The sequence below is a fragment of the Bison bison genome, unplaced genomic scaffold (assembly GCF_000754665.1).
Source record: "Bison bison bison isolate TAMUID 2011002044 unplaced genomic scaffold, Bison_UMD1.0 scf7180017864307, whole genome shotgun sequence".
In the NCBI taxonomy this organism is placed as follows: Eukaryota; Metazoa; Chordata; class Mammalia; order Artiodactyla; family Bovidae; genus Bison; species Bison bison.
In genome coordinates, this window is record NW_011494879.1 from 29,788 (window position 1) to 37,844 (window position 8,057).

Genomic DNA, 8,057 nt, shown 5'->3' on the forward strand with positions numbered 1-8,057 from the left:
GTGTATGGATGTGAGAGTTGGACTATAAAGAAAGCTGAGTGCCGAAGAATTGATGCTTTTGAGCTGTGGTGTTGGAGAAGACTGTTGAGAGTCCCTTGGACTGCAAAGAGATCCAACCAGTCCATCCTAAAGGAGATCAGTCCTGGGTGTTCATTGGAAAGACTGATGCTGAGGCTTAAACTCCAATACTTTGGCCATCTGATGTGAAGAGCTGACTCACAGCTCTGAAAAGACTCTGATGCTGGGAAAGATTGAGGGCAGGAGGAGAAGGGGACAACAGAGGATGAAATGGTTGGATGGCATCACCGACTCAATGGACATGGGTTTGGGTGGACTCTGGGAGTTGGCAATGGACAGGGAGGCCTGGCACGCTGCGGTTCATGGGGTAGCAAAGAGTCAGACATGACTGAGCGACTGAACTGAACTGAACTTACTGTACTCTGGCCACCTGGGGAAGACTCTATGCCCATACCTGACAAAATGGAGCAGGGTATAGCAGTGTTTTCTTCCTTCTGGGCAGATTGGGATGTCTGCAAAAGCTTCTGGCCACATCAGAGTCTGGCAGCAAAAACACAAGGATCAGCTCCTGATTATCTGAGGCGAGTCCTGGGAAAATACTCAGAAAAATCTGGGAAATGGGGAGATGTAGCCTTCTATGTCCCATTCTAGACTAGGTGAATCAGAATCTACAGAGGAAGGAATTCCCTGGTGGTCCAGTGGCTAAGATTCTGGACTCCCAATACAGGGGGCCGGGGTTCCATTCCTGATGGGGAACTAGATCCCATATGCTGCAACTAAAGATCCTGCATGCTGCAAGTAAGACTCAGTGCAGTCAGATAAACATTTTTATTTTTAAATAAAATTAGTTAACAAAATTTTTTAAAAAGAATCTACAGAGGAGAGGCTCGGGGATCTTTCATAAGCTTCTCAGATGATCTGAGGCAACTGGCACTACACCATGTACTGGAACTGCATTTACGTACAACTCTACACCAGGACTTCTACAGCTACCTGGACAAAAGAAGGGGCTCTGCAAGACACAGAAGTGTGTCTTTCTGACACAGAAAGTGTCAGAACTCAGGAGCTAGAACTCCACTTTAATTGCCCCCGTAAGTGTGCAATCAGTTGCTCAAACGTGTCTGACTCTTTTGCATCCCCATGGACAGTAGCCCGCCAGGCTCCTCTGTCCATGGAATTTTCCAGGCAAGAATATTGGAGTGAGTAGTCATTTCCTCCTGCAAGGGATCTTCCCCATCCAGGGATCGAACCTTCATCTTGCATCTCCTGCACTGGCAGGCAGATTCCTTACTATCAGTTCTTTACTATTGTGCCATCAATTGCTGCTGCAGTAGAAAAGTAGCCTGTCAGCAGCCTAGTGGACAGCTCTACTGTCCTCCCATTTGCCTTCCCAAACCCACTGACTCTATCATGGTTCTTCTCTTAGATCCACTTTTTACTTCTCTGCCCAACCTCCCCTGGGGCCACTTGCTTTACGTGTGACACACCTGAAGACCACTCTCCACTATGCTCTGAAGAAAGATGGGCATTTAGACTCATCAGAGTAATAAAATTACATGCCATACTCACTCTGTCAGAAGAAAGAAAACATAATCATTTAGAAAGATTGTTTATAAAAAGATGGTTTGTGCTCACCTTCAGAAGTGATTAGGAAAACTACAACCAGGGTGAGATATTATTTTACACACAGCAGATGAACAAGAAAAAAATATTCCTGGCAATTCTGAACATTGGTGAGTGTAGGGAACACTGAAAGTCTATGACAGTGCACAAAGGAGTATAATTTGGTTCAGTCACTTGGAGAACAATTGCCCTCATTTTTCAACACTAAAATTGAATACAGTGTAGTGAGATGACAATTTGAGCTCTGCTGCTGCTGCTAAGTCGCTTCAGTCGTGTCCGACTCTGTGCGACCCCATAGACGGCAGCCCACCAGGCTCCCGCGTCCCTGGGATTCTCCAGGCAAGAACACTGGAGTGGGTTGCCATTTCCTTCTCCAATGCATGAAAGTGAAAAGTCAAAGTGAAGTTGCTCAGTTGTGTACGACTCTTCACAACCCCATGGACTGCAGCCTACCAGGCTCCTCCGTCCATGGGATTTTCCAGGCAAGAGTACTGGAGTGGGGTGCCATTGCCTTCTCTGAATTTGAGCTCTATGAGGTATATAATAGGCTAGTTTCACTGCCTTAAAAATGCTATTTCACCTATTCATTTCCTCCCACCAGGAAAGACAAAAAGCCCTCCGGGATTTCCCTGGTGGTGCAGTGGTAAAGAATCCACCTGCCAGTGCAGGAAACACTAGTTCAATCCCTGGTCCAGGGAGATTCCACATAACTTGGAGAAACTAAGCCCATGAGCACAACTACCGAGCCTGTGTTCTAGAGCCCACGAGCTGAAACTACTGAGCCCCTGTGCAGAACTGCTGACGCCCGAAGGCCTAGAGCATGTGCTCAACAAGAGAAGCCACGGCAAAGAGAGTAGCCTCCACTCACTGCAATGAAGAGTAGCCTCTGCTCACCACAACTAGAGAAGGTTCTCCTGAAGCAACAGAAATCCAGTACAGCCAAAAATAAATGAATAAAATTATTTTTTAAAAAACCATCTGGAAACCATTGATCTTTTCAACTATCTCTACAGCTTTGCCTTTTCCTGAATGTCATGTAGTTGTAATCATAGAACATGTAACCTTTTCAGACGTATTAGACCCCCGAGATCTGATGAAATGTCATAACTCGCTTATGTCTACACAGTTAGTAGAGTTATGAGGTTGGGATTTAAAACACCTGTCTGGCCCAATGCTCTGCTCTCGACACTACAATATGTTACTTGATCACTAACACTAAATAAGACTCATCTATATTCAACTAATAATTAAAAAAAAAAAACAGTCATAACTGAAGCACCAACCAGGAAATAATATTTAGAGCTCACTGACACATGATGTTTATCAAAAGTTGAACTAAAGGAAAAATTATCTGGAGAAGATTGCCCAAATGACATGTATAACATCCATACTTTCTCATGGATCTGATATCCAGTGTATTGTCAACACAGATCACTGGAGACATAAACATCTGTGTGCTCAGCCACTCAGTCATGTCCAACTCTTTGCAACTCCATTGACTGTAGTCCAGCAGGCTCCCCTATCCATGGGATTTTCCAGGCAAGAATACATAGATTTCCTACTCCAAGGGGTGTTCTCAGCCCAGAGACTGAACCCACAATTCTCGTGTCTTCTGTATTGGCAGGTGGAGTCTTTGCCACTAGTGCCATCTAGACAGTGTGATTTTTGCCTCCAAACCATTACTAATATTAATTTTTATGCACGAATGTGATTTCCAAAAGCCTCTAACTGAAGCTGATTAAAAGAAAGCTCATGCATTGTGTCTGTTCTTAGAACACAGATGTTAGTATTTCATCTAAGCAACTGTTTATTTTTATCTTTGGTTGTGAATTCTGTGACTGATCAGAAAGCTTGGAGCCAAATCTAAGGCTCACCCGTAACAAGGGTCATCACCATCTGCATTTTCAGAGTCATTCCTGGCTCAATTTTATGTCCCCACCCTTGTTTATTCCTTCTTTTGTGCTTGTCTAACCTTATTTTCAGTTTATCCATCTTGTAGCGTATATGTTACTCCAAGCTGCCTTAAACTCTTCAGGAGTAAGATCTACTATAAACATAAATAATTTTTAAGTCAGAGAAGAAAACCCACCAAATTGGAAAAACAATGGTCATCTCTGGGTAGCAGGAGTATAGTTTTTTAAAATTTACTTTCCCATAAGGGATACCAAAATAAGATAAAAATATTAAAAACCAAAAGTTACTTTAGTTCTACCAGTTTTTTTACAGAAGTTAAAAAATTTATTCTAAAATTTATATGGAAATGCCAAAGAACCTAGAGGAATCAAAATAAATTTGAAAAAAAATAAGAAGGAGGGGACTCGAGCTACCTAGCTTCAAGACTTACTAAGCTGCAATAATCAACAGTGTGCTATTGTTTTTTCTTTTTTACTTTGGATGATTTCTTTTATTTTGTGTTTCATATATTATCCAGTTTCACATTCTCACAGGATCAGCAATTACAACACCCACCTCGTCTTCTAAGTCTGAAAATGGCAAGACAGCCGCAGCTGCAGCCAACAGCAAAGCACTGATGTGCTCACAAAACAAAAAATTGCACAATTTTTCCTTCATTTTTCTTAAACTAAGGGCTGACGCTAAGGCTCACTGCTGAAGAAAGGAAACTCTTTTCTTCTTCATGCCTCAAAAGAAAACGTTAAACTTATCTGACAAATCTGACAAGGGCTCTTCAATAATTAATTGCACACACACACGAAGCTTTCAGTTCAGTTCAGTTCAATTCAGTCACAGTCATATCTGACTCTTTGTGACCCCATGGACTGCAGCACTGCCAGAATTCCCTGTCCATCACCAACTCCTGGAGCTGCCTCAAACTCACATCCATTGAGTCGGTGATGTCATCCAACCATCTCATCCTCTGTCATCCCCTTCTCCTCCTGCCTTCAACCCTTCCCAGCATCAGGGTCTTTTCCCAATGAGTCAGTTCTTCGCATCAGATGGCCAAGTATTGGAGCTTCAGCTTCGGCATCAGTCCTCCCAATGAATATTCAGAACTGATTTCCTTTAGGATTGACTAGTTGGATCTCCTTGAAGTCCAAGGGACTCTCAAGAGTCTTCTCCAACACCACAGTTCAAAAGCATCAGTTCTTTGGTGCTCAGCCTTCCTTATGGTCCAACTCTCACATCCATACATGACTACTGGAAAAACCATAGCTTTGACTAAATGGACTTTCATCAGCAAAGTAATGTCTCTGCTTTTTAATACATGTTCTAGGTTGGTCATGAAGGAAAGGGCAACCCACTCCAGTACTCTTGCCTGGAAAATCCTGTGGACGGAGGAGCCTGGTAGTCTACAATCCATGGGGTTGTAAAGAGTCAGACACGACTGAGTGACTAAACTTTCACTTTCAAACTTAGATTGGTCATAGCAAGGAGCAAGCATCTTTCAATTTCATATCTGCAGTGATTTTGGAGCCAAAAAAAAATAAAGTCCGTCACCGTTTCCATTGTTTCCCCATCTATTTGCCATGAAGAGATAGAACGGGACAGGATGCCATGATCTTAGTTTTTTGAATGTTGAGCTTGAAGCCAGCCTTTCCACTCTCCTCTTTCACGTTGCATAAACATTTTGTTACACAGGGTACAAAAATACTTTCACTTTTTTGGTTGGTTTCAAAGATTGGAAAGACTGAGGAGCCATGGCAGGGGTGGGGTGCGCCAGGGTACACTGGAGAGAGGTAAGTGAAATGAGCAGAGAAAGGATTTTCTTAATGGTTGTTGGCCCATCTGAGGAGGAAGAAGCAGAGGCCCCTGATTTGAAATGACCAGGAAAACGCTCTGTCTTGGCTGGGTGGTCCTTCCTATTCAGCCTGGAAGTGAGTGGGGGGGTGGTGGTGGTGGAGTGCCAGCCGCGAAGCAGAACTGGCTACAGGGCTTGGTCCTCAATGAAGCCAGGTGGTGCAGGGCAGAGGGGTAGGGAGAGGAACCCAGAATGATGATGAGCCCTTAGTGGCCAGGCCTTGTTGCCATGGTGAAGCAATGTGAGAACAAACTGTACACTCATGTACACACAAGTTTTAACTGTCTTAATTCATGGCAGAAAACATTCAAAATTAAATGCCTCAGTGTCTTGAGGGGGGGTTACGGAAGCAGATTTGGGAGGTTGGGACTTGCTCAGTCCCCAAGGAGCCCTCCCAGCAAGAAGGGCCCTGAATCCAGCCCTGAGGCTTTGGAGACAGGCTGTGGGGCAGGACAGGGCTGAGGAGGAAGAGAGGAAGAAAAAGAGTCCACTGAGTCAGGCTTAAAGTTCACAGTCTTTGGAGGGCAGCAACAGAAGCAGCTCTGCAGGGCCACCTGGGGGCACGGGGCGCTCAGGGTGGCTTCCTCCCCTGCGGGGCAGGGGCCTCGAGCTGTGGTGACAAGGGTGGAGAGCGAACAGAAGTGCCAATATTTCCATCCTGGCTGGGTGGTATCAGAGGAAGGGTACCAGCGCACCTGGTGCTTTTGAACTGTGGTGTTGGAGAAGACTCTTGAGAGTCTCTTGGGTTGCAAGGAGATTCAACCAGTCCATCCTAAAGGAAATCAATCTTGAATATTCATTGGAAGGACTGATCCTGAAGCTGAAGCTCCAATACTTTGGCCACCTGATGAGAAGAACTGACTCATTGGGAAAAGACGCTGATGCTGGGAAAGACTGAAGGCGAGAAGAGAAGGGGACGACAGAGGATGAGATGTTTGGATGGCATCACCAACTCAAGGATGTGAGTTTGAGGCAGCTCCGGGAGTTGGGATGGACAGGGAAGCCTGGAGTGCTGCAGTCCATGGGGTCGCAAAAAGTCGGACTCGACTGAGCAACTGAACTGAGCTAAACTGAACCAGCACACCTGAACATGCAGGGCGGCAGCAGCAGCGGTGGCGGCTGGGTAGGTGAACGGCGGTATGTGAGATGGCTGGGGTCAGCTCCATAGTGTACAGAGGGTAGGGGGCCCAGGCCTCTGGGGATGCAGGGATTGAAGCGGCCCCCATCAGGTTATAGGTGTCCCCTGCAATGAAGTGTGCTCCAAGGGTGGGGTCGGCATTGGTAGGATTTCGTGTAGTCATTCATTTGTTCTTCCCTTTAGCTCGTCGGCTTCCCTTGTGGTTCCACTGGTAAAGAATCCGCCTGCAATGGGGAGACCTGGGTCTGATCCCTAGGTTGGGAAGATCCCCTGGAAAAGGGAACGGCTACCCACTCCAGTATTCTGGCCTGGAGAATTCCACGGACTGTATAGTCCATGGGGTCGCAAAGAGTCAGACACGACTGAGTGACTTTCACTTTAGCTTGTTCCTGGCCATCTTGGTGTTGGCCTTGGCAAACTCTAGCCTCAAAGACTGTGGGTTTTCAGCATCAAAGCAAATACCGTTCAATGCATTCTTGGCGGCTGCTGCTCCTGCCCAACAGTCAAAGACCACAAAACCAACAGGCTGTCTTGATGTGAGCATGATCAGGGACCCTTTATATCCCTTGAAAGGCCTGAAGAGCAGGTAGAGTTGTCTGGATTTAATGTCCACAGGGAACCCACTGACCCACAGCGTCCTGACCTCCTCCTCCGCCAGGGTGCCGCCAGAGCCCGTGCTACGCCAGTGCTGTGCTCACCAGTGGGCTTCAGATTGCTCATGGTGCTGCCTGAGGGCTAGCTTGGCGCAGACCGGAAAGGAAATTTTAAAGAATGACAATACCAAGTCCTGAGCATCTGGAAATCTCATTCATTGCAAAATGGAACAGTTGCTTAAAACAATTTGACAGTTTCTTAAAAGAGTTTAACATACCCCTACCATGTAACCCAGAAATCCCACTCCTAGATACTCCAAAAGAAATGGAAATTGCTGTTATTTTCTCCCATTCTGAAGGCTGTCTTTTCACCTTGCTTATAGTTTCTTTGGTTGTGCAGAAGCTTTTAATTTTAATTAGATCCCATTTGTTTATTTTTGCTTTTATTTCCAATATTCTGGGGAAGGAGGTGGGAGCGGGGTTCGGGAGTGGGAACACGTGTACGCCTGTGGCGGATTCATGTTGATGTATGGCAAAACCAATACAATATTGTAAAGTAATTAGCCCCCAATCAAAATTTTAAAAAGAAATGAAAATTGTGCTTATGCAAAGAAATGTATGCCAGTGTTTTGTAGCATCTTTATTCATACTAGTCAAAATCTAAGACAGTCTAGAAACTGATGGATGGATCAACAAATAATGGTATATCTACACAAGAAATGATACTGAACTAAAAAGGAAAGAACTATGATGATACAACAACTTGGATGAAACTCAACAGCAGTATGCAAAGTGAAAGAAGCTAAATAAACAATCTAAAAAGCTACATACTGTGTGATCCTATTTGTATGACTTTTTTCTGGAGGTGGGGGAGACAGGAAATCAGATCAGTGTTTGCCTGGAGCTGGGAGTGGGAGAAGAAAAATTA

The 8,057-nt window shown here is 45.0% G+C and overlaps 1 pseudogene; it reads right to left on the reverse strand.

Annotated features, from left to right (window-relative positions):
- Window positions 1-987: 987 nt before the first annotated feature.
- On the reverse strand, window positions 988-7,256 carry LOC104997384 (annotated as a pseudogene).
- Between the last annotated feature and the right edge of the window lie 801 nt (window positions 7,257-8,057).